At 37.0% G+C, this 27,179-nt stretch overlaps 1 protein-coding gene across 4 annotated transcripts in view; it reads left to right on the top strand.

Annotated features, from left to right (window-relative positions):
* Positions 1-27,179, top strand: part of LOC310880342 (uncharacterized protein) — a 232,441-nt gene that overhangs the window by 133,858 nt on the left and 71,404 nt on the right. For 2 of the 4 annotated variants that reach the window (XR_014571635.1, XM_083796017.1), the window contains one exon: positions 25,640-25,761. The gene's annotated coding sequence lies outside the window, so the exon portion shown is untranslated. Of the gene's footprint in view, positions 1-2,233; positions 2,425-17,272; positions 17,894-25,639; positions 25,762-27,179 lie in introns of those variants that run through there. The other 2 variants (XR_014571636.1, XR_014571637.1) reach the window with 2 other exon arrangements.

The following is a 27,179-nucleotide window of genomic DNA, read 5'->3' as shown; positions in this document are numbered from 1 at the left end:
TTCTTTAGTTGTTCTTTGATGATGAAATCCAGTGAAATTATCAGTCTTAAACTTTTAAAATTTGTCAATGTTCTGTCATTTATTTGTTTGAAGAAAGTTGTTTGCATTTGTTAGGAGCTCTCTGCTTCACCTTTAAGGAACTATGTGCCATTGCATTAAGAACACCTGAATTCCATTTGTTGACAAAACCTCTAACAAAAATCAGTATAAAACAGTTAAAGCGTAATTTACCATAAAGATAAAAAGCATTGCATCTGAGCAATGTGTCACAAGTCAAATATTGCCAGAACTGCTTTGGATTTCTTTGAGATAAGGAAAAAAGTGATGCTAGCTGATGTGCTGTCTGCCATCTGCTCTCCATGGTGTCTGGATTGATGGCTCTTACAGCAATGTAAAGAAACACTGAATTGTTGAGGTCTAAAGATTTTCTTCTGAAGCGCAATGGGAGCAGCTGCTTCTTGTATTCTGGAAACTGTTTAAATTTTGAGGTCTGTTTGTCAGTCAAAAGAAGGCCCTTGACTTCTTTTTCTGTTTCATTCCTTTCCGCCTAGCAATCATTGGTATTTTTGTGATTCACAGTTAGGTAATATCCAGGTACTTCACATTCTTCAGTGCATCTCTCTGACAACAAGCCTGGGAAGTATAGAGGTGTTGCTGTTCTTATTCCTGTTTCTGGATGAGAAATGTAAGCAAAGAAATAGTGCAGAGAACTTTCTTATGTCTGCATAAGACATTTGTGAGAAACTCCACGTTGGGAAGCCAGTTCTAGCCCAGTGCTTTTATAGTGAATTGTTCAGGTATCTGGAAGCACAAGTAAGTAACTTCATGCCCTGTTGTGAGGATGAATGTATTTCCAAGAACTGTACAGGGAGGTATGGAATTAGACTAGCTTTTTGAAAACCCCCTAAAAGGCTTGGGTTGAAAGAAAAGATCCCGTATATCATTTCTTAAATTCAATCATGAGCGTATAAAGTCAGTTTAGTTCTGTAAAAATACGTGGAAAAACTTGCCAAAGCTTTTCTGACCTCTTGTAAAGAGGGGATACATTTCTTCTTGTGTAAGAATCTGCTGTTTTAAAGAGGTCCTCCTGTGATTCCACCTCCCCAAAATATGGTCTGCCTTAGCTCTGTGGTTTTGTTGTAAAAAGTAATTGTGGAATTGCAGTCTGAAAAAAGTGAAAGGGCCTTTCTTATTCTTTTCTCCTCTCTAGCTACAAGTTTCTACTTTTTCCCTTGTATGGATCCTAATGCTGGTTCTCTGATGTGGCTCCTAGCATGGCTATGTGAACAACAGTTCTCTCAAACAAAGACACAGAAACTCATAGCTGGGGAGAAAAGCATAAAGAGAACTGGCACTAGGCCTCAAAGGGATAATGGTAGTACAACTTCATTGTGATTCTGGTGACACCAAAATGTCTCGAGCCACAGTGAGTTGTGGTCTTGGTGGTCTCCATAACCAGCAAATGTTTGTGATGACAGGACAGCCTTTCAAAGCATGGCAGTTTTTATCAGTGTACAGTATTTTATGATCTTAGGTTAGAATCAGAGCTGCAAAGAATAAAGCTGTAAATATTGTCTCTGTCATATAAAATCATGAAAATGGCCAGCAGAGTCCTTATGGTAACACAGTGTATGTCATTTTGAGTGAAAGTAACGAGAGATTTTTTTTTCTTTTTCATCTTATTTCCTTTGGCATGTCCATAGACATGACTGTCCAGTGCTTTGTCTTGCATCAGGTTACTCTAGTCATATGTTAATGTTTGTATTCGTATCACGTATGAATAGGCTGTATGAACAATAACTGTTTTCTTCTCCTGATCAAAGATTAGTCCCATCCATTCTAGAGCCTCTGCATATAACAGTAGGTACAGAACTGCGCTATACTTTTTCAGAATAACAGTACACTGAATTTTACATGCTCCAAGCAGTAACCCCTAGGGTTTGGGATTTAAAGTTGTGGTTCAAGGCTGCTGCCCTGTATTAAGTTTATCACTGCTTTCTGAAAATAGAGTTTTTCTCTTTTCTAAAGTTGCACTTTTTTTTTGTCACTTCACTGGGAAGCCATCTGGTCTTGTAGAACGTCTGTTTGTGCAAATGAAACTTAACAAGACTGGATAGCACAGCAGTGGTCAAGATCAATTAGAACCTGTGCAAAACGTTTAAGATGCAGAGCGACTGTCCCATGCAGCACCATCACAGAGCATTTGTAGGGCATTGGTCTGTTTCCAGGGATCAAAGCTTGCTCCATTTTTTAGCAAAACAATAGACAGCTGTTACTAATTGATGAAGGCATAATTGATTTCTAGCATTGACAGAGCAAGAAGGACTATAAGTTCCCTAAGTTCCCTCTCCTGAAAGGTAGTTGCTGGCTATGTTCCACATGGAGGAGAGTTTTCATCTTGGTTCGTTCAAGGATTGAGGAAAGGTAAAGGCTTTCTTTTACTTGTTGTACTGGTTTTTCCTACTCCTTTTGTTTGTTTACAGGCTGGAGTGTGAAAGAGAGACTTGCACTGAAGAGGCTTTGTTGCCCCTAACTGACAAAAGGAAGTAGCAGTTTTCACTTTTAAAATCTTTAAAATGGTTATGAGCCACTAGGTAAAGCCATATAGTGTGTAGGAAGAGGAGACCTACATCTTTCCATTAATCCGCATACATCTAAAGCTAGATCTGAGCTTGCTAATGCCTGTTATCTTAGGAGTACCATTGTGGAGGGTTTTTTTCTTTTTTTTTGTCTGTCTTCTGATCATCCCTGTAATAACTGTTGAGCTGACAGAATGTAGTGATCTCATATGTAGTGATGTTACAAGCTGCAGAATAACACAAGAAAGAAGTTTTTAAATTTTATTTCAGTAGAAATTCCATTTGATGTACAACTTGCATTTGGCCTCCCTTTTCTCCCAGTATTTTAAATACCTCAGGCTTTTTCCTTTTTTAAGTTTAAGAATGGTCACCAAACCCTGTAGATCAGACATGTTTATAGTGTGAGACTTGCTGAGTTTTATGATGGAAGTAGCCTCCAGCAGACCACTGGTCCAGAAGCCATCTGTAGAAAGTTTCTTAAGTTTTGAAAAAAATTCAGATAGGAAAGTTAATTGGATTACAGGTTTATTTTGACTGATCCAGACAGTTTAGCTGAGAGTTTCGATGGTGGCTTATTGATCTAAATGTGTTGAAGTAAAGGTTTCAAGTAACAATTTCTATTTTCTTTTTCTTGTAGAATGCCACTTTTTAGTATACTTCTCAGCAGCCTCTTGCCATTTTTCCTTCAGATTTGTTTTGAAATACAGATCTAACCTTGTTTGTAGTAAGCTCTGAAAAAGAATTAAATAAAATGAATGCTTAAATTTTGCTTCACAACATAAGTAAGTACTAGAGTTGCACCGCACAGTTGCACTTCATCCAGGGCCAAAAGGAAATGAAATCCTCACAAACATGGTGGTAGCTCGACGAAGCCTCTTGGTTAGACGTTTTCATAAAAGGAAATAATTCGCCTTCTTTCTTTAGTTACCATCCCACATGACGCTGTGTTTCAATGAACTGTCAGCTTGCTGTAGTTTATTTCTTTTCAAGACAGATGGAAGAAAAGAAACGTTGAAATTGAAAACAGTCATGTCACATGCATCTCTGTTTCTTTTTTTTTGCTGGAGCCGGTGAATGCCCAATGGGCATTACAACAGATGAGTGTCACTTTACAAAAGAGTCTTCAGCTGCCTTATACGTTTGAGTGTTTTAGTGTTTCACAGGACTTTGAATCCATCTTGTACTCAGGCAAAACCTGATCTTGAAAATGCTGGCTTTGGGGGGGGGAAGACCACGCAGAATATTTTTGTGTACGTGCATGTGTCTCTGTATGTACACATTGTGAATGAGATGCTGGCCTAGGCACTGTGTCTAAAGGGTGCCTGTTGGTGTCTGTGCCACTTAGACTTACCCTGCTGTTATCCTATGTCAGCAAAATAACGCATGGCCTTTAGAAGCCACTGTTGGAACTGATTTTTTTCTCCATTGCCTTGTATAAATAATTCCATGCCTTCATCTTACTCGGGTTAGTCTGGAGAATTGTAAGAAGTAATTCTCTTGCCTTGCCTGAAAAAAGCAGCACAGAACCGCTCATTTTGCAAACTGTTTCTCTGATTGCCCCAAGTAAAGAACACAAAATACAGTTCACTTCCTTTGGTAAAAATAAGACAAAACAACCTCTTGTAATTGTGCTTGCACATGAAAAAATTCAGGCAGTCCTGGAAACTGAGCAGGAGTTTGGCCAGGGAGATAGTTGGAATGGACACAAGCAGCTGGAGAGATGCAGACATTTGCCACCTGCTTGCCTTCCGGATAGTAAATAAATAAAATGTATGTTTTTTACAGCACCACCATTATCTACATTAATTTGTACTGAACACAGAAAACAGGTGATTTTGGGGAAAGTATACTCATTGTATTTGATGTGGGTAGTAATGGGAATAACTGGGGTCCCTAGTGAAATTTATTTATACCACATGGTTTCAGTCTTGTTCTTGGCAGTAATCAACCTCTTTATCTCCTGGTGACTAACAGGATAGCTAAAGACTGCAGGAGTTCTTCAGTGGGGATAGACTAGGCATCAGGACTCTCACTGACTCTTCAAAAGGCTAAACTGAATCCTAAACTTAACATAATTTTGGCTCCTGCACTGACTGTAAACACCAATCCTTGTGTGCTCACAGAGTTAACTAAGCAAACCCTTTCACCCCTTTTACATCTTATACATAACGTGCAAACGCTTTGTTTTATATACTTTGTCTAAATTTTATATTGGGCCATCCCACTGTGGCAATGAGCATGTTCTGAGACCATCTTTGGTCTTGGGGACTGAATAGTCGTGGCTTTAGAAAGTCAAAGGAACAAACCAACACTAAGAAAGATGATTACTGAATTCCCATGTTTGTTCCAGTGTCAAAGTCCCTCCTATAGCCTTCTCATGGCCCCAGATACTAAAAAACAGATATTGTTGGTGGAGATTATGAATTCCATTACTTTTTACTGTGTATATCTACTTTTCTATCTGTATATGTTGCAATAAAACAACATGAACAAGGTTATAAAAACAGCCTGGAAGTGATTGACATGCTAATAATGCTCCATCAAGTCAATAATGCTCATGTAACAAGCTCCTGAGAAAATAATATTTTTGGTCAATAATACACATTTTTAAAATGAACTGTTTGTTTTTAATTAACATCATATTTAGCTATTTAGTCATGCCATGTCCATCAACTTGAGCAGAGAAAAACACGTGCTGTCTTGAAACACTATGTTGTTGCCTTAAACTTTCATCTCTTCCTTCTTGGCTTTCTCTTCTGCATTCCACCTTAGCATGTTTTAGAGGATTGAGGCAAATCATGGCTTGTCATGTTACTTCAAATTCTGCCCTTGCCCTTTGTGTGAGTGGTGTTAGGTGATTCATCTGTGACAGAACATCCCATTATATTGTGACAGATTGTCAAGGTGAACCTGCTGTAAGTACTTAGCAACAATATAGTGCTTCTAATGTGTCATTTGGCACTTTTTTCATTTCTTTTTCTTTTCTTTCCCTTTTTGGCTAAGGGCTGACAGGTTTTAATCCATTAAGTGATCCAAAAAAACAATGTTTGGGATTGTGTAATGCTCGGTAACATTGAGCAGGACAGACAGTGCCCGCAGATTCCTGACAGGGAGGAAATAGGTCCTGTGGTCTTAAGATGACTCTTGTCACATGATGCTAAATAGTACATTGTGGGGTTTTGTTTGGTTTTACTGTTGTTTTTATCTTTTAAGAGAAAATTTGTATGCTATTAGTAAAAAAAAAAACAACAACAAAAAAAAAAACTGTTTAAAAGAAAATGGATTCGTGGCCCAGTTACAAAGGAGACCTGAAATAAATTCTAACGGTTGCAAGATGGCTTTCAGATACATATTTCCTTGGGTTGTGTTGTTTTTGTACTTACCTACATACCGATATGGACTTTTTATTTCATTCATTTAAAAAATAAAACATATTCCTGTCCATAAATCCTTGCAGCTCGATTGTGCCAAGGGGAGAGTTTCTGTCTGCACTTGGTACTTTTTGTTAGTGCTTTGTGTTGGACCGAATGGCATATCGATATGTGGCAACTGTTCACATCTTTGCATGTGTTCCACTTCAGCACAGGGCTTGGCAAACATGAATTTTCATGGAAGTGAAATAGAAGTGGGGTTTGGCTGGAGAACTGGCTCCTCTGTAGACTGCACCTTGCAGCGGTGTTGCCATGCTGGGCACTGGAGTTTAGGTTCCACAAGCTCAGGACTTCTGCCATTCCCTTGCCATCGTTCTGTCTCCTGGCTGCTGCTGGGATTTCACAGTAGATCCTTGTCTCTAGCACAAGGCTTGTGATTACAGTAGGCTTCCATCCCTCTCATTAAAAATAATTTTGTACCTCTCAGTGCGATCAGATTGTGTGGCTGAACTCATATGAAAAATAGGATTGTGGAGTTGAGCTTCAGAAACAACTTTTACAACTGCCTTGGACACTGCTGGCTTCTGAGTGCTTCGGTAAATAAGGTGTCTTAATTAGCTGCCTAAATGTTATGTTAGGAGCCTGTCATTAAGTAACCATTGTTTGGACAGCTTTTATGTGCCTGTGTATTTATATATGCTCACATAAAGATCACAGTGCATATAGGAACCCTTACTTTTTGTTGATGCAAAATTCACCTATCTTCCTGAAGTCAGTAGTAAATTGATGGCTTAGAAAAAGTCTGGCTTACAGTTTTGAACAAAACTACAGTAGATGACATCCATCAATATGTGGTTACTGAGCAACATGTTTAAAATAAGGCAAATACTAAAGGGAAAGGAAGACAGAAATTGGGAATCTGATGCATTTTTAGTATAGAAATGAATCTTTCTTCACCCTTCAATACTTCTCAGCATTGCATTCTTTGCTTTAATGATGAGAATTGAAATGTGCATGGGATAAAGATTGCACTGATTTGAACTCCATGTAATCTTGATTTTGGATGTGAAATTAAGAAATTCAAACCTTTTGGCTCTCTCCATCTACATACATTTGCTTACTTTAGTCTGCGTGATCTCGGTTTTGAATTCTTTACAGGTTTTTCAGCATTTTTTTTTTAATTTGAGTCTTTGATATTGTTGTTGAAAACTACTGAATATTTCTTTTAAACAGAGGTAAAAATGTCTTTCTTTTTAAAATGGTGCAATATGTATTAATGAAGAGAATCCAACTTAAGAGGTATTTTCATGTGCTGTTTCCTGCTGATATTTTTGTAAGCACAGAATTAAGTGTGTTTGTCAAGTTTTTAAGGAAAACATCTATGATTGCTTTATTTGTATTATACTTAGCGAAGATACTCTTCTTGACTCTGAAAGCTATCTTTTTTTCAGAAACAATGGATTTATTGTGTAATTTTATCCTCTCATCACAAACTCTTATTTGTTGTAGTTTCAATGTAATCTCCTTTTCCTTTTCCTTTTCCTTTTTTGTTTGAGGGGGAATCTGACAGCTTCTTTCTTTCTTTTTTTTTTTTAACTTGCTTCACTGGTTTGTAAATCTGAATACCTCCGTGTAAAGTGTAAGCACAAGCCGTATGTAATAACTTTTCCAGGAGCAGAACAGACTCTAGCTCAGTTTGCAGTAGCACTCAGTGGGCTCAATTTCCATCTAAATTTTGCCTGGTGAAATTACCTGTGGGTAGGGCATAGCAATCCTGGAAGAGTGCAGTTCTGCTTGCCTATTGGAAGACTCTCAGCTGAAGACCCAAATGCCACTGTTCATGAGAAGCTCTCTGTGGCAGAACCTCCATCTCCTGAACTCGACTATAGTCAAGTTCCAGAAAAGAGTTGTTGTTGTTTACCTTAAACATCCTGTGTAGTATGAGCCTGACCTTTTGGAACATGGTGACTACCGAACAGGAGATTCTAAAATAAATTATATTGCTTAGGAGTATGGTTCTCTTTCAGTCCTTTTTCTAAAAGCAGAGAATATAGCTGTGGGTAAATTGTTCTTATATTTGATGTAAAGTCAGCCTTTTTAAAGCAGAACTTCAGTTTGCATTCTTAAATCAGAATTTCCATATATACGTTTTTGAAGCCGATCAGTGTTTCTCCAATCTTTGTTGCAAAAGATACTGATCCTTAGCTGTCTGAGTGTGCTGTCTTCTCTGGAAAACTGCTCCCCATGTGGTGGCTTCACATGAAACACAGCCCTGTTTGTTAGTAGTATTAGCTGAGCGTGCTGTCCAGATTGCCAGTGCAGCAGAGTTGCACCCTCCAGTGTGACTGTGCATTCTCTCTAATCACAGAAGAAGGATGGAGAGCCTCTGCGTGCCTGGGAGAATGTGTATGTGTGAAGGATGTGTGCAACATCCTTCAGTTATTATCAGGTGAAGTAGAGGGGAACTATGAGAAAGTGATGCTGATGATCACAGCTTCATTTTTTTTTCTGTTCTCTTATTTTTAGCTTGATGGTTTTTTTGTAATTATTTATATTTTGCTTGCAACTGCAGTAAGCTCACATATTTAAAAAATATGAGACGCAGACAGACGGACTAAAGCTCGACAGCTTGTATTGTGGATTTACAAAAAAAAATAATAATATGAAATCCACAAACAAATTATCCATGACACTTTTGTAAATTTAGAAAAGTAGCTGCCATACTCAGGCAATTCTTAGAAACATTGTATTTTAGTAAACCCAATTTTAGTGCTTTGTTCTTTATCTGAATTTGCTTCCCGTCGCTGCTAGTTCAGAATTTTGGGTCTAAACCAGCGCATTCTCATAGATTTGCTACTCCTACCCAACTACTCATTTTGCTATATCTCATACAACAGTCCATAGAATCTTAGCTGTTCATTGAAATCTCACCTGTGCACAACAGATTTTCTGTTGAAGTTGCTGGAATAGTAATATTGAATTAAGAAGGTTAATTATAGGGTGGAACCAGCAGACAGAAAAGGAAATACAGTAGAAGCACATGGCAGTCATTTGAAGAGACTGCTGAAATGCATTTTTATGAATGATGGGAAGGAAGTTCTGCCAAGCTATGAATAAATTGTCCTAGCACAGGCTAATGATTATAGATTGTTTATTTTTGCATATAGTATTTTTGTGTTAATGCTGAAGAATCTTATATTTTTCATGTCTGTGAAGTTCAAGGAGTAAGGTTTTCTTCCTGGAAATATAATGACTTACACAAGTTATAAAAAATATTTCCTCGTGTAGCATTAAAACTTGAGCATGTTTAGTTCTTGATGATATTTCCTTTTAATCTGTGTAAAAAAGGGCTGTGGAGCCATGCTGCAGCAAGAGTCTATAAATGATTTGTGGTCTGAACACAGCAGCATGGTAAGTGTGTTTGAAATCTTGTCCAAAAGCTTTGTTTTAATGAAAGGAAAAGCTTACTTTGAGTTCAGAGAATTTCAATCAAACTATAAGGACAACTATATAATGAAATATTTGTGTTTATATAGCATTCAATGTTTTTGATTGTCTCTAATGTTGACAGGTGTTCTGCAATGATCATGTTTTCAGAGTGCAATGGAAATGTCTGTGCTAGCAAAGTATCTGATTCTCAACTTGAGACGGGGCAACACTATTTTAAAATAATAGCAAATTTAAAGTAAATGGAAATGCATTTGCTTATATGTTATTGGACAGATTAAATGCATGGGCAAGTACTTTGTTTTTAGCATTTCATGATATTTTTTCACATTACAAATTGCAAAATCTCATAATTCTTTATGTAACCCAAGATGTATATTTATTTAAATCTTATTTTAAGGGGTTTTCATCATTTTGAGTTAAGCTGCTTCGTGCAGATTTAATGCCACAAATTTCAAAATTTCCAATATGAACAAGCCATTTGATTCCTGTATAATTCCAAGGATTTTATATATAACCATGTCTTATTAACAGCAGATCTCAGTGACAACCGAAACAAGGAATTTTTTTCATTTGGTGCTTGTTGTAGGAATTCACATTATATAATGGCTCCATTATTGAATGAAACAACTGGGGTAAACATCATTTAGATTTCATCCAGAACATGCTTCATATGACACTTCTCAGTCTGCATTCGGGGGTCTGCTTTCCATTTTCTAAGTGTATACCAAAACAAATATAAGAGCAAATATACCTTAGCTTCCTCTGTAGAACAAGTTTTAAAGCTGAGGAAATGTTTGGACAAACAACTTACGTCCCAGTTCAGCGAGGTATTTATGCTGCTCTCTCCTTACTATGCAGGTAACACAGCTGGTTTTAGAACAGTATGTGGGACTGATGGTTTAGAGCTCAGCTACACTTAAGTTCCTGTTACAAAGATACCCCATACTAAATGAAATTATTTCTATGATAGTGACTTTACTTTAAAGATTTAGTTCTGTGGCATCTTTTAGTCATGGAAGCTGAAATAACATCAATGTACATTTTTAATACACATTAACTACGTTTCAGCCACATCACTTTGTTAGCAACTGTGCTTTACAGCTCTTTCCTCTACCTTGGACTGAGAGTTTTTGCACAGAGAACAAATTCATAGTATAAGAAGAAATAAATAAATGAAAAACTACATTAGTTTTGACTGAATTGTGTTATCTAACCCTGAAATTACTTTCCAGGGCCCTTGGGACCTTGCCAGTAGAGTGGAAATCAGTTTTGTTTAATAGTACAGTATTTGCACTGTTAATTGTTAGTGCACCCAGAGATAAGATCACAGCCTTTCTGGGCTGCAACCTCAGCATTACGGTTACAATAGGCTCACATTTCAGTGGATCAAAATGACATAGCAGAGTGTTTGGTGGGAATAGAAGAGAGTCAGGGTCCTCCTTTCCATTCTCATAGAATTCTGCAAGCAGAAATGTAATTGTTCCATGGTATGCACATAGACACCTGACATGGTAGTGTCGTCAGCTGACTGAAAATGAACTTTGCAGCTCACCATGGTTTACAGTGGTTTGTAATACAAGAACAGCAGGAGAGGAAAAAGCTGTAGAAAGGGTCACAGAAATTTCTTTAGAGCCTGTCTACCTGGTTATCTGTGAAGAGTCGTCTTGTTACAGTGTCTTAATGGTAGTTGAAGCTCAGGGAATTTTACTCTTTTTAACTGCTGCATTTGTGAAATCTGGAGCTGTGGAACTGTTCAAATCATGGGCAGTTTGCTTAATTTTGGCTACCACACTACGTAACTGAGTAGAGCTTTCCTTATATTGAAATACTAATTTTATGTTGTAAACTGGATTAACTGAACCTGAAAGTAGCTTCCCAGCTCCTATGAGAAGAGGTACCAATTGCAGTGTCAAATGCACAGTATTAGGGTGTCACCTCATTTTGCTTACTAGGTATTGGGGAATGCAGTCATGTCCTGCTGTGTGGTCAAAGATAATGGTGGATTATTACCCCTGATACAGAAAAGGGTGACTAAAACATAAGGATGTCTTCATGGCCAACCATGCCAGAAAAGAACAGAAATTCATTTTCAAGAGTAGTTGTCACAGTCTTTTGGCATTGTGAGGTGTCTCATAGAATGGACTGAATCCCACTGCATTTAGGGTTGCAAGACCTAACACTGAATGTTGAATGAGCAGCAATCCAAACTACAGAGGCTGTCCTCCATACTAGGTCCTTCATGTGTGCTACAAGCCTCTTTAGTTCTTTTCTTTCATCCTGAGAAAACATTGAGAATTTCTTAGGAGACCTCTAGAAGCACTTCTGGACTGAGTCTTAGCCACTACCACCCCAAAGGCCTTCCTGTTTATTCACCCTATCCTTTTCTAGACCCTTTTTGATTAGTTTGCTCCCAATTCTTTATTTAGGTTAATAAACAAGGCTACGTCTCTGAGGTCTTGTATATTTTCTAGGATCTAGCAGAAGAGCTTGAGCACTTCTCATCTCTTTTTTACATCAGGGTATCTCTTTTTCATTGTTTGCATTTTTTCCAATGGTAGTAGTACATTGACCTGTGCATAAATGCAAGGCAAGTGGTTAGATTTCTTTTCTGTCATCCTTCACTAGACTCTGAATAAATAAGAAGTTGGTCTGTTTTCAAGTTTTCGAAAATTTCCTTGCCTGTATACACTTTTCCATTGTATGCAAAACACACAAATTATTCAGTGTTTTGGGGATTTGCATTTCACTACAATTCATTCATATCCCATGGAGGACTGTAAAAGAACAAAGACTTAAGTTTTTATGCTTCTTTTATTGGATAAAATTTCCAAGAAAATATTATTGAAAACGCCTATGTATGTTTTAATACAAGAGTAAATTTATTGGGGACATTGAAGAGGCACTGCCGTAAAACAGGAGTGGAAGGCAAACCAGCTTTCTAATAGCATTCTGAGAGCTTTCCTTTTTGCCTATGTGCTATAGAAGGCTGATACTATCATGCTGCCAAATCAGAACATTATTTGGTAGATGTTGTCTTTTTGATACTGTAATACCCTGTGATAGATGAGGAGACGTTCCACAGGTTATTTGGCTCTGTATCTTTATAGAGAGATTTCTTACAGTGCCTAAATGAAGATGCATGACTTTTGATGGGAACCAAGGAGGCTAATTGAGGCTTGAGATTTCTGAAAATGTTTAACTTTGAATCTGAGGGACCAACAACTTTTCTCAGTGAGTTTACTTTCATGGTTATCACTGAACGCCAAGAGCTGGATGACAAAATATGTGATTTGCCAACCACAAAATATAGCATCCTTTTACTAATGAACTCTAAAGTAATATATTTCAACAAATACATAAGGAAGCAATATATTTCTCTTTAGCCCTATTATGTTTGTACCATAGCAAAATGTTTCTCCTTTTTCTAAAAGTGGATGCATAGTCCAGTTTTGAGGGATTTTTCTCCAAAGAGATATGCAATTTTGGCAAGTTCTAAAATAAAATGTTATTTTAAGAAAATAAGCCTTAAATTTTTACCTATATGTACACATAAGAAGTCTGCATTTAGCAGCTTCTGCAAGTTGAGGATTTAATCCACAGACTTAAACTTTTTATGTCCTCTAGTGGAGACTTTTACTAAAATATTTAAATCTTAGCTAGCATGTTGAGCAGAAAAGTGAATAAACTAAAAAAATAAAACCACTTTCATCTGTTGGAAGGAAAACCTGAAAATATGGGTTTTCTTCTATATTTCCTATTTGATTGCTAGTGGTGTACTTTTTTGGCTCATCTTTGAATTGCTCATAATCCACTTTTCTAACTGCTTCCTTTTAAGAAAATGGAACTTTCCTCTCTTGGATTTCCTTTAAAAATTCTCTCCTCGTTGCAATGCTAACATACTTTACCTTATACACACTTCAGCAGAAATGTTATTCAGAGAACTGCTAAATTGGTCTCTGTTTTATGCAACAGTTTGATTAGTAAGTTTAGTAAACAGTGTGGAAAGGCATAGAGCAGTGTTAGTTTCTTACCAAAGGTAAGCGTTGTCTGGAAAGGGAGAGTCGCATGATTGTTTTTGCATGACTTTGGGACCTGAGAACAAAACAGAATGCACTAACATGATCTCAGTGGTGCGAGTTAGATTTAATATGGCTTGGAATGTTGTAATGCTGTTATCCTCCAATGTGGGATCCTAGGGATAGGCTACAGAGTCATAAAAGTCCCACAGTCTCTCTTGGTCAGAAGGAAAAATGCAAGCCAAATAAAATGGGAATGATTCAAGAGTTCTGGACCTTGTACTGGAGCTGAGGCTGGTGCCAAATAGAGAGGAGCTGCGGTGGTATCTTTTAGTAAATGAAATTATATTTTGGGGAGAAAAGAATACACTAGCTTTGGGGAACACAAGCTCGGAACTTCATATCCGAGCTAGACAGAGCAAACCTCAAGCCAAATACAGTTTCTGCATTTAGCTTCACAACCAGCTCAGTTGAGTAGTTTTCAGTCTTTGCCTAGCTGGTGTCTTTACTGCAAAGATGAAAATTTTAACTGAAAGTTTTTGGACTTATGGCAGATGTCATGAATCCTGACTTTATTAAGGCTTTTGAGATTATTTCACATACTATTTTCACAAGCCATTATATGCAAGTATATTGGAGGACATATTTATAATTGCAAATGATCTTGACAAATAGGATACGCGTTTTGGTTGCTTGTTTTGTCTCTACTGAAGAGGCATTTTTTGACCATGTCTTTAATGGATACAATGAACTATATCAGTCTTATATTGCCACAGAGAAGAAGGTTTGCGTTATGTAAATAGTGTTCCTGTTGAACTAAGGATTGTTTCAATGGCTTGGGGTTCTCTGCCATTGGAGGTATTTGACAGCAAGCTAGACAGGCATCTTCCAGGAATTATGCAGGAGAGGTGATCCTATTCTTAAGACTGATGATAGAGTATGCAATATTTTGCTATATGATTTTTTGTTTTTTTAAACTAATGTAACATTTGGAGATCTTTTAAAGACATATTAAAACTTGCTCATGCAACTTCATTGTCTTTGACAGGGTTCCATTTGGTACAATTCATTATGAGAAAATTACGACTGAACAATATCATGCAGCAGACATCATGTATACAGCATGCATGGTTACAGTGCTGCTATTACCTAGTTTCACATAAAGCAAAACTTTAATCTTCATATGCATATGTTCCTTTCCCCTTCAGTAAGTGCTAGAATACAAGAGAGAAATAATATTAAGCAATCCAATTAAAAGAAGGACTGTAATGTGTTTACTGTCTGGTTAGCCACAGAGAACCCAGACAAGAAAGAGCTGATCTACAGATATTACTTCCAATGTTTGTGAAACAACTGCTTGTTTCCTTTATAAATCTTTAATGCAGATGAGTCTTTTACTATAGCAAAATATAAGCATTATTAGTGAATTTATTCAGTGCTTTTATCTCACTAATAATGAGTTTAGTCTTCCGTCCTGATACATGCAGAATTTCCAAGAAAGAGAGTAAGTTTAACTGAAGTCAGGCCTGAAATTTTTCAATAAATAGAAAATGTGTAGATATCCCTTAAGTGTACTCAGTCTCTTTAACCTTTATTTTGGAAAACTGACTAGCTATCAAATGTGTATCACTTAGTTAAAATCTTCCTCTTCAGCCATTTGCTCTGTTTCTTGAATATTTTAGTAATAACTCATTAGGAATTTCACATCTTTGTTACTTAATATATATGTAGGTAACGATGCGGTTTAAACTGACATGGGAAAGTTTTCCCTTACTCAGATTCCAGTTCAGTGAGGTGAATGCATCTCAGGTGGAATTAAACATCTAATCTATGTCTGCAGCAAGGCAGTCAACTGTGTAATCTATATGTTATTGTAGGCATTCCGTAATGCCCGTCACTGCGGGTTGTGAAGGCCCTAATAAACATGAGTGATATGGAAACAGTAATGCTGTTTTATAAGAAGGGAGACTGAGGCCAAGTGCATATAAATGACCTGTCCAAGTGCTTCAGAGTGAGGAACCCAAATGCGTTCTTTACCCCAAAAGAGAGACTGGTGAAGCTACCTTGCATTTAAAGTGTAGAGACTCTTGCATGTGCAAAATTGTGTTCATTAAATTCATGAAAACATTTAGAAAGCCACTGGCAGCTCTTCTGTTGACAACAAAGAACACTTACGGGATGAAACAACTTAACTGCTTCATCACGAAGGCAACTGCTTATTTAGATCATGGTCAGAGTTATCTTCTCCATGAAGTGGATTGGTGTTACAGGGTAATGAGTAGGAAAAGCTTGTCAAGTCTGTGGCATGACACCTATGCCGATTGCCCCAGTTCTGTGGCATTTGGTCACAATTTAGGCAATGGATTGCAAGATCCAGAAGTCCATCTGTGGTGCACTTTACATGTCAATAGCTTGTCTCTGTGTGTATATCTCTGCTCTCTCAAGTTTGCAATGTTTATTTTGATTTGAATGTACTTTTCTATATTGACATAAACAGGGAATTGGAAATGCTAAGAACTGCAATTTAAAATGTGGGTGTTTAAAATGCATAAGGAGTTGGAGCATTAAGTCTCCATTTTAATCTCCAAAGCATATATGGTATGTAAGGTGCACACAGGTAATGTTTACCTCTTTACTTCTGATATTTGATATGTTAAATATGTACTGTACATTTCAACTCAGCTATACTTTCAGCATACAGCAGACTCTACAAATGTGTTGGGGTTGTTATTTGTCCAGTTGAAACGATGTTTTGCAGACCGTTATCAAGAAGGTTCTTATTTTTATCTGACTACTGCTCTATATTTCTCCAAGGTGCACTTTAAGAGTGAGCTGCTGGAGTCTTCAGAATCAGTACCAACCTGATGCCCATATGAGCTAGTACTCAATCTCTGACCCGTTCCTTCTGAATAAGGGATGGGAAAGTAGTCACCATGATTGCTGACAGAATTGCTATGTTTCTGAGTGAGCTCACCATCCTTTGTTCCAAAGTAAACACTCTTTTTGAAGAGATGAGGCTTCTCAGAGTGACGTTCCTTTTGGCTTACCAAAGAGGCATGTACTTGAGCTCCAAGTAGGCGGTGGATGCAGATACAGCACTGACTGGTTATTCTCAGTGTAGCCCTGCTGCTGTGAGAGCTCCTCCAGAAGCATTGTTTTCTTCTCACCCTCACAGGAAGAGAGGCAGAAGGGCTTTGTTTAGCATCCTATCCAGCATGGCTGCAGGTTTAATCTCTTTTTAGGTGGGGCAAACTGCAAAGCAGAGTTGATTCAGAAGGACAGATTTTGTTATGGGAACCCCTTCCTGATCAACTTGCTTTCTGAGAATATTTCAGCCAATGAGGGTTATTGCAAAAACGTTCAGCAAAACAGAAAACTTAAAAAAAAATATTTCAGCTTTTTGTTTCTGTGAAAATTTTGAGTTTTTTTTTTAGCGTGGCACAAGAATCCTGATGCCAAGAAATATGCACATATGACTAACATAATCTAAATGAGAAAGCTTTCAAGCAACTGTTCCAGAAATTATTTGATGTGTTCATAGACAGTTTTGAAATGGAAAGGAGTCCTAAATGCATGGAATAGATTATTCATTAGCCATTACTCACCTACCCTACTTCTATTAGGCAATTGCTGGTCATTCCAATTTAAGCTCTGGATTTCTTAGGAAGACCTGGCAAGCTGCCTTGCTGTATATGGTAAATGAAGCTAATTGCATTGTCTGTTCTCTGGTTTGTTTTGCAGAGTGCAAATACCTTTGGTTTTAAGGGCAATATTGAGGTAAACATTTGTGCTGCTGTTAAACACAATTGTGGCACCAGGGAAATACTTCACACTTTAGCACTGGCCATCTGTGGACTTGAGGTTTCATCTATTATTATAATTATTTTTTTTTAGTTGATCATGCTTTAGAACACAGACTTGCTGAGTGGTAACTCTTGAAATATGTACAGCTGCATGTTTGGGTTTAATCTACTCTCCTCCATATGCACAACCCTGATGGTTGTGGGTTTTTTTTTGTTGTTTTGATACTTTTTTTTTTCTCCAAATAAATATGCATTATCTGGGCTGATATATATAGTGGAGCTGGGCTTTGTATATCCTGTGCTTTTTGTTAATGCAGCTGCTGAAAGGCAGAGTGTTTAGGAAGTTATGGAGGTAGGGGTTGGACTCAAGCTGGTATGGTTCATACAAGCCAACATCATTATGCAACAGCTGCAGTCAATGTCGAGAGAATACTGCTGCCCTGGCAGCTAGTAAGACAAAATGAGGGAGAAGATGATGAAATCAGGTAACACCTGTGGATGAACTTTTCTTGGAACAGCTTCATTATGACTATTTTTGTCTTGCAAGACTACCACTAGTGCAATTAGCAAATTAGTGTAGGCAACTCAGCCTGCAATTCCAATAGCAGCATTTTAGCAAGCAGTTGTCTTGGTTCTCAGCAGCTATCAGAAGCCCAACAGTATGGTACTGGCAGGTTAGTATTCAGGTTTTCGTCACATAAATGTTCAGTGCTACATCTCTATAAAGCTTAACAATTACGTCACAAACCATAGAGATCCAGAGCAGGGTACTTTTTTGCGATTCTTAAATAGTACCGGTGTTCTTCTTGGAAACATAGACGTGTGTCTTCTCATTTTGCTCCAAGACTTGGTTGATCATTGCAGGTTCAATCATATTGGCTTGGAAGAGCCTGAAGTCTTAAAAGACTTCAAAGTTCATCTGCTTTAGGAGCTAGACCTTGAGGTTGTATGGCTGCTCAGTGTGTTAGTAATGTGATTCCCATTGAAATTTTTATGTGATCTTTTCTAACTGAACTTTTTAAAGGACTCTTGGATTTGGAGGATAGAGTTATGAATAGCTGCTCAGTAACAGGGATATGTGCATGTCTAGAGCTCTAAAGTGGAAAATTTTCTAGTGAAGAGGCTGAAGAGTGTGGGACAATCTAATAGGTAGTAGCTTGTTCTTTGAGGCTATAAGCTACGGTGTTAAAGAGTGACTTTCAGAGTGAATTTTGTTACTAATTTCATATATGTTTAGATTTCATGTGGTGGCTTTTTGAAATGAAATCTTACTGTATTTATGCGATGGATGTAATTAAAAAAATTAGTTTTCTTGTGTCAAAAATGTCAGTGAATATCCCTGAATGAAAGGTGTTTCTGCTGTTACAGGAGTTCATGTACAACCCTTTTTTTTTTCCTTCTTCCTTTACAATACCTAATGGTAAAGGGGAAAAAAAAAAAAAAAGAGCTATAAATTGATGGTGCATGTTCAGTCTGCGTTCTGGATCCTCATGTCTCTCACCTTCTACATCTGGCTTCTGCAGAGGCTCATTTTGTGTTTACTGAAGTACTGGAGGCTCTGATGTTATGGTTTCTTTAGCTCCTTAGTCATAGTCAGCAAATCCAAACAAAAACAAAGCAAAACAAACAAACAAACTCTGCATGTTCTGAGTAGAGTCAAGTAGAGGGCTCATAAGTAAATAGGTGATTTAACCTGATGAGAAACATTTAAGTTTTAGATAACAATGAGAAGCCTTCAGTGAAAGAGCAATAAATGTGTTGTGGTGACACAACCATGTGAAGCTGTCTCTAATTGAAGGAGCTTAATCCACCTTGAAAATAAATTATCTATGGGGGGGGAATAGTATTTTTGTTTCATGGAGTCTATGTGCATTTATTTGCTAAACACTTGCCTTCTTTTTCCATTACAAAACTTCAGAAAAAAAAAGTTAATATTTTAGCACCTGAATATGATCACATTTTACAAGCAAAACAGCCTAGGTACTTTGTCTTATCCACGGTTACTGAGCAAGGTAATTTTCACAGGCTTTCACAAAACAAAGACTATCATGTGTTTATCATATGCATATCTGTGAGAATTGAATGTGTAATCACCCCTGTTTTGTGTCGTGGTGTAGCTTGTATTGAATTAATTGCAGTATTACATTTCTTCTCTTGCTGGACATGCTTCTCTTACCTGACCATTTTAGGTAACCTGAGTGAATAGCACAGTAGCTGCGAAATTGAGAATGGTCTAAAATAACTCAATACCTGAAGGTCCTGGGAGTCCTCAAGTCCCACTGAAGTAATTCCATGACTTCATCTCATCATACAGGCAGGAATGTTTACTCGTTAGCATTAAAAAAGAAAAACCTATCTCCATTTCTGGTTAACAGTTTTTTTGTTGTAGCTTTTGTTGGCTTTGTTTTGTTTTTCCTAGTTAAATCCACACAGACATCACATTAAGGCAACAAAAAGATCTGTAATAGCTGTACCTTGATTAAAACTCCTGGCATCGATAATGGCATGAGCCTGTGGGATTTATTACTGACTGTGTGGATCCTGTTTGTTTTCTCCTATGGAAATCCAAGTTTATAGAAGGGCCATCAGATGGAACCTGCACGCCATTATTATTACTAATAGTGGTTAGAAGTGCAGCTCCAAATGGCGCATAACATTTTTTAAAAGTAAAACATAAGCCAAGTTAAATGAACTTTAAAAGTGAACATGATTCATAACAGATACAATTTTAAAACTGACCAGACACAGCAAATGTAAATTTTGTCCTTTTAACTGTAAAATGTTTAAGCTTATTTGCAAAGGAGTTTGAAAAATTAAAACCATACCTTCTCTGCATTTCTCCAGCCATGAAGAAACATCAGAGTTTGCATTTGAAAGGATGGCAATACTAACTGTATAGACAGACTAGATGTCTACTTGAATTATCTTGCTTGTTGAGGGGAAGTCTTAAACTGATGATCACATATAATCTGTAATGTATTAAAAGCATATTCTTTATTGGAGTCCCCATATTACATTTCAAATACATTTCCATGGAATGTTTCAAAATGTCATTTAAAATTATTACTTTTTTCATTGAAATGGCATGTGTCCCCTCAACACTCATCTAGAACTTTATTATTATGATTCTTTGGACAGTTTAAAGACATGAGATCACTTCTTGTGGTTTTCTGTGCCTCACACTACCTCTGTTCCTTCTTCAGTGCTAATGCCAGCTTCACATTCCCCCTAACAGTTTAGCTCTAGCTTCTTGGCCTGTGTAGGTTTTGTTTCAGTTGATCAGAGGTTTGGCTAACTTAAATATTTAGGCAGTATATAATAACTGTATCTCAAACAAACACTTATTAGAATGATCACTTGAAGTGTTTGCTGTTGTTAAGAAATAGAGTGCTGGCTTCCATTTTAGCCCCACTTTTTTTTTTTTTTTCAATTGCTTCCTCCCTCCTCCCCATGGGATTTGTCTCACCTGGAGGGTGATTTTGCAATACAACGTATTTTGTAGAAATTACTTCTTGAAAAGCTGGAAGTCAAGCATGGATTAAGTACTTTTGTGAGCACAACTAAATGAGAACCTTAAATATGTGTAGAATTATGCTATGTTTATAGCCTAGTGGCAAAACTGAGCCAGTTGGAGTACTGTGTGTATGCGTGTATACATATACACAAATGCACATATCAGTAACAAACACATATATACACACACATACCAGTAACAACCCATGAGAAAAATTGATGGCAGTATCAGTAATGAAGATAGGAGCTGGACCAGTGCCTCCTGAAGTCATTGGGCTTATAAAACGTCATTAAAACACTTAAAATCTGAAGGCTACTGCACTCAAATAGGAGACTTCAAGAGAGTATCACCTCGACTGATTTAAATCACTTTATACTGTTAAGCACTTAATCTAACCTGAGCCTTACTTGTGTTGATTTACATGTATTGTGTCTAGTGAAAGCACCTCAGTTTGGGGCATGCTTCAGCTCGTAACAGAGGTTAGCCACCAAAAAGCACGTGCTCCAAGGCCACAGTACAATTGTCAATGCATATTTTCCTCCACTCCTGTTTCACTTAGGGCAGTGGAATTCAGTGGAAATATTCCAAATATTTAATTACAAAAATTAAAAAAAAAAAAGTTGTAAGCATATTTTAATAGATTTTAAACAATTCTGTCTTTTGAATGATGGCTTCTTCTGGCCTTTCCTGGAGATTGGCTTGGCACATTCACTTAAATTAATCTCTAACAACTTTTGTTAAGTAATACAATTCATGCAGTAGCTTGTAGAGATGTGTGTTTAAACATTACATTTTCTCTACAATTGATGGCTTGAGGAAGACTTATTAAGGCTGTGGTCCAATAGTTGGTGGATCCTCAGCTGCTTCCACAGTGTAAGGAGTGGAAAAAGAAATACAGAACAGCTAATTGAAACAATGAATTTTCTGGTCCTTAAAGTGGTAAAAATAACAACAGGTATATGGATCTTGCTGTCTATTGGCTCCTAAAAAACATCTGTAACTTGAGATACCACCATGTGTGTGCTGAACTCTAAGCATGTAAATTGACCTTATTTCAAACTGGGAAATAAGAGTTCCTTTTCGTTCTATAACAGTGAGCCTTGCTGTGTGGCTTTTCCCTAAACTTCTGGCCTTGTCATCTGGTGCAATTATCTGCTGCATATTCTTCTGCAATTATTCTTCTGCATTTCTTACTCAGACCTTGATACCTATTATTCCTCCATAGTCATCTTCACTGATGATATTCTGAAGTGGACAGCAGTTTGGGATTAGAAAAATGTATTTTTCTAATTAGATTACTAGCTAATGAGGGTAGAGATTGTCTTCCATGCTGTTTGTACAGCACTGACTCAGCATGGTGCTCTCATGTGACTCCTCTAGGCAGTACTGTGGTACACCCAGGTACACCTTGCTGCCCCAGGATCTAGAATGACAGAATCATTAAGGTTGTAAAAGACCTTCAAGATTATCTGGTCCAACCATCACCCTACTACCAATGTCACCCACTAAACCATGTCCCTAAGTACCACGTCCAACCTCTCCTTAAACACCCCCAGGGACGGTGACTCCACCACCTCCCTGGGCAACCCATCCCAGTGCCTGACTGCCCTTTCTGAGAAGAAATGTCTCCTCATTTCCAACCTGAGCCTCCCCTGGCGCAACTTGAGGCCATTCCCTCTGGTCCTATCACTAGTTACCTGCGAGAAGAGGCTGCCACCCAGCTCCCCATACCTTCCTTTCAGGCAGTTGTAGAGAGCAATCTAGCTGCGGCCTGTGTTCTCATTACCCACTTGGATAGTTTATTAAACTTCTGTTAGAGCACAGACTCTTTCTGTTTGCCTGGCTAATTGTTAGAGCAAAATGCTGATCTTAATATGCACAAATTACCACAAAGGCTTAATTTTGAAATTTCCCAAACGAATAAAAGCATAGTCTTCCTTAATAATATCAAGGTTACCTTTATTTTTGTATATTTATTTATGAAAGATAATATTTTAACATTGTTAGTTACATCTAATACATCTAATCTTTCAGTGGTAGAACATCCGTCTAAGGTGACAAAGCTGCAAACAGTTCAGGCTTGCTGAAATTTATGTACATTTAAAATACTCAATACATCTAGGGCTTATGAGACCTACTTTCCGTTAAGCTAGCTTGTACTTCTTGTATTTCAGCATGCCATCTCAGGTGTTTTTTCCCAAGAAACCTTTGTTCCAGATCATCTGACTGTTTCAGGAGCACTTGGACAAGAAGAAAAACACGACAGCCAATTAAAAAACATTTTTTTTCCTCTGGTATCATTAATCAAATGCACAAGCAGCCCAGGCACTGACACCTGGCAGGGTTAATGTTTAAGACCTATGGCAATTACAGCTCCCCTGAAAATCGCTTGGCCAGCAAGTCACATAAAAGCCTGTGATTATGAAGGAAATGGGAATTAGCAGAAAAATTTAGGGAAACCAGTTGAAATACATTGGTAGCAAAGAAGGCAGAGAAAAATCTGACTGATTGGAGCTCCCCTGGGGAGAAGAAACAGGGTCTAGGGTCACTCCTTCACTAAATTAGTAGTGTCTGTCATTTGAAACCAAAATAAAGCAGGAACAGAAGTAAAAGATTTTCTGTGGAGAAACTGGACTCCGTTCTCTTGCACCTACATCTTAAGGAGGCCAAGTGCAATTAGCATGTTGATTTTTACTGATCCGAATTCAGCCACAATTCTTTACCCTAAAATATCTATTCCTTAGTAAGGAACATGCTGCACAGGGAATTTGACACACTATTTTTTGCAATGAATAATTCAAAGATTGTATGCAAGCATTGCTTCCATTAGCTGCTTGTCTGTAGCATCCTCTGTTATGCATCTCTGCACTCCGCAAAAGTTGCTCAACTAGAGTAAACACAACTTTAATGAAAACTAAGCCTCTTGCAGTTAGAGCACACGGTAGTGCATATGCCTTCTCTAGCTGAAGAGCATTAGCTGAATGCTTTATGTGCCAGACGCAATTGTGCCTTATGAAAAAATCTGGTAAGTAAACAGTAGTTTGAATGAGGAGTGATGACTATTTGGAGCCAATTTCTTAATATCATTTGTTAACAGATCATTAGCTTGGAGCTACTAAAAAAAATATTGATACCAAGCATGGTGGTATAACCTTAGTTTTCTGAGTTTAATTCATGTTAGGAAAATATAGGAGATAGTGAGTGGCCTTGGTTCCTGCTTGGACAAAGATCTCTTCTACTTGAAAGTAGTTCTCTGCTATGGCAGTTTGTTTGCTGCATCTGTGAAACTGGTAATTTGTTGTGTGCTCTATTACAAACACTTTGCTGTCTCACAGAGCTGCAAAGTATATTAGGCCTCTGATTAACTTTATGTTAATTGAAAGAGTGACATACTTTGAAGAACAAGTAATTTCAGATTGTGGGGCTAATTCAGTAGTGATGCAGAAAACAATTGAAATTGCTAAGAAATGAGAAATTAAAATACTGGAAGAAGTTCTGTAGCTGTAGCAAATTACTGCAAAAATTCTGGAGTTTGGATTCAAACCACTATCGTGCAGCTTCAATGCTGCAGGATAGAAACTCACTTAATGTAGCACAAACATCAGAAGAGCAGAAATTACCAAAAAACTCAAAATGCAATCCAGGTATTTGAATGGTGTGTTGATCATCTAAGCATCTATGAGGCAAGAAAGTAAAGTAAATTTAAAGTTGTTTTGGACTCTCTTTTTCATTCTTCAATAGTTGTTTTTCATCACCTGTGTTTCATGAACAGCAACTACTTCATAGCTTGAATGGTGTTTTACTGTAACAATGCCAATGTGGAAAGCTGTGGCCATTGTCATTTATTTCTAGTCAAAAATCTTTGTTTTACCAATAAATAAATAACCTACCTATACATTAAGTTATCATTTATTACTCATTTATAAAGGTTGATGATTAGTCTTTTTCTAAGGTATCTACAAATCAATCTTTGCAGAGTACAAGGTAATAATTATAATACTTGTTAACTTTCTGTAATACCATCCATCAATGGGCTTATAATTTACAGCATGCTAGAGGTGGATAAGCATAACTTTTATTTTTTTCCTTATAAATTGTTGGCAGACCACCTACAATATTGCTTTTGTCATTTTTCTTCTTATTGCTGTGTCTGCAGACTCAAAAACTTTGAAGTCAGTCTGGTATCTTTTTTAATTACTAATAATTAGACTTTTATCTCCAGGTTTGGTTAATACTTTGGTGGCTGAAATGGAGTATTCTGTCAGTTGCTGTCAATGAGTAATACAAAATTTTATAATTGTGGCAAAACTGTTTCATTAGAGGGCACCTCTTTTATGTTAGCATTTCCCAATATAAAAGTCTACTTTAAAAGTCTACTTTTAAAAGTCTACCATTTGTAGTAAATGAAATAGAACCTACTTTGTTGCATTGTACGTTTAATTTTCCTAAAGTTCAGAAGCAGTAGGATAGTGGAATAGCGGGCATTACTGATAGATGCATATGGGTGGAAAATCCCTATAGATAAGAGTGATTGCAGTGGACAGTTTTGTTTTCATGGTCTCTCACTGCTCTGCACAGTGAGAATCAGAGGAGAATCTTTATAGCATCACTACAAGCTCCCAGTTCTGCAAAACTTGCAGTTCATACTCAACATTGTTTTCTTTGAAGTAAGTGGACTTGCTCACTAAAGATAAGCATGTTCTTTATAGCCACATAAAAGTTACTTGATCAGAGGGAGAAAAATTGTATAATTTCATATAGTGAAATGGTAGAGGCAGTAAGAAGAAGTATTTCTGTGGGTTTAAACATTCCCATGAAATGAATACTGCTTTCTAAACAAAGAATAGTAAAGTGAGAGGGAAATGAGGACCAAGGTATGCATGCATATATGTGATACGTTTTGTAGGATTTTGAGTGAAGAAGGACACACTGACAGCATTCAAACTCGGAAGGAAAGAGTCCCCATGAGGTGGGGAACTGAAGAAGGAATGGACATTTCAGCAACTGAAGCAATCAAGGGAGGAAAAGGTAAAGTTACTGAGAAATGTGTCTGGGAAACTACAGTGATATAAGGGGGTTTTCTGGCTTTTTGAAATAGTTAATAGATTTAAAAGACTGCTATGAGCAAAGCCCCGGTAATGCAATTGGTACTGAAATCCTAATGTCACAACTGGAGAAATACATGGATGTTTATATACTAAGAAAATATATAGCATTATGTAAAATATGAATCAATATACAAAAGACACTTGAATTAACCCTGAACTGGCTATTTTCTTGCATATTTAAAACATCTGGTATAGAACAATGCCATACTCTGCAATTTGTGTATCTTAAAATGTGGACTGTTTTTCACATTTCGGTTTAATATCTTTCCAGTAATTCAGTTCATTCTGGAAAGGGGATGGTTGTGTTTTTTTGTTTTGTTTTTCCTTTTTATACAAATGGTAAAATTACATGTATAGACTTAGATAGTAGGTAAAATATTGACAAAATGTACTAAAAGTAAACTCATTTAGGATCTTTCTTTTTCTTAGTCTTTCATGTTTAAATAGATATTTCAGTACTAATGTGTTAACTGATTTCATGCATTACTTTATTTTACTAGACAGGATATATGTAACATAGTAATAATAACCATGAAAGAAAAATAACATCTTTGTTATTAACTAAATTGAGGCCTCCATGATTCAGTATTAACTATTGCTTCCAGTATTGCTTTTATTTCTATGATATTTCTTCTCATATCTTTGTTTGCTTTTCAAATGCATTGTTGAGCTTTATGTTGATATCTATTCCAGATGTTTTCAAGTTCCGCTAATTTGTTTTCCATGTGATACCTACTTACAAAACCATTTCACTTGTAGTTATTGCAATTGTATCTGCGAGCTGCATTCCCTTTTGGATGTAACATTTTTCTTCCATCAGGATAGGTTTTCCCACTGCTTCTGCTATTTATTTCTGTATTTCCATAGTAGTGTCCAGGTGCATTTAGAGTCTGGCTCATGTGCCTAAGAGTTTACAGGTTGAGATTTGGAACTTGGAAGCAGGCTGGTACTTTAGTCCATACAAATAGTTTGTTGATTTTAGCAAACTAATTCAAAATTATATCTCACTTTTAGAAACAGTATAACAAAGGATTTGGTTCTGGTAATCATGCCTAATCTCACCCATAACGCATCAATGAACTTTGGTATTGGCTTAAATTCTATATGCTGTTAATAAGATTTATATATGCTCTTACACATTACTGTAGTGTACCCATAGTATTGCATGTGGTTATACAAAATAAATGACCCTTTTCTGATAGATCATGAAAAGAATAGTATTGCAATAAGTGTCAAGATCCATGCACTTCTATATACTTCTGTATAACATCCAAACCTGGATCTGAAATTCAGTTTTACTCTGGTGGAGTTTCTTCAGTGTCCATTAACACATTTTTA

This window comes from Anser anser, assembly GCF_964211835.1.
Source record: "Anser anser genome assembly, chromosome: 12".
Classification (NCBI taxonomy): Eukaryota; Metazoa; Chordata; class Aves; order Anseriformes; family Anatidae; genus Anser; species Anser anser.
Note: the sequence above shows the minus strand (reverse complement) of the source record. Positions and strands in the feature narration are given on the sequence as shown.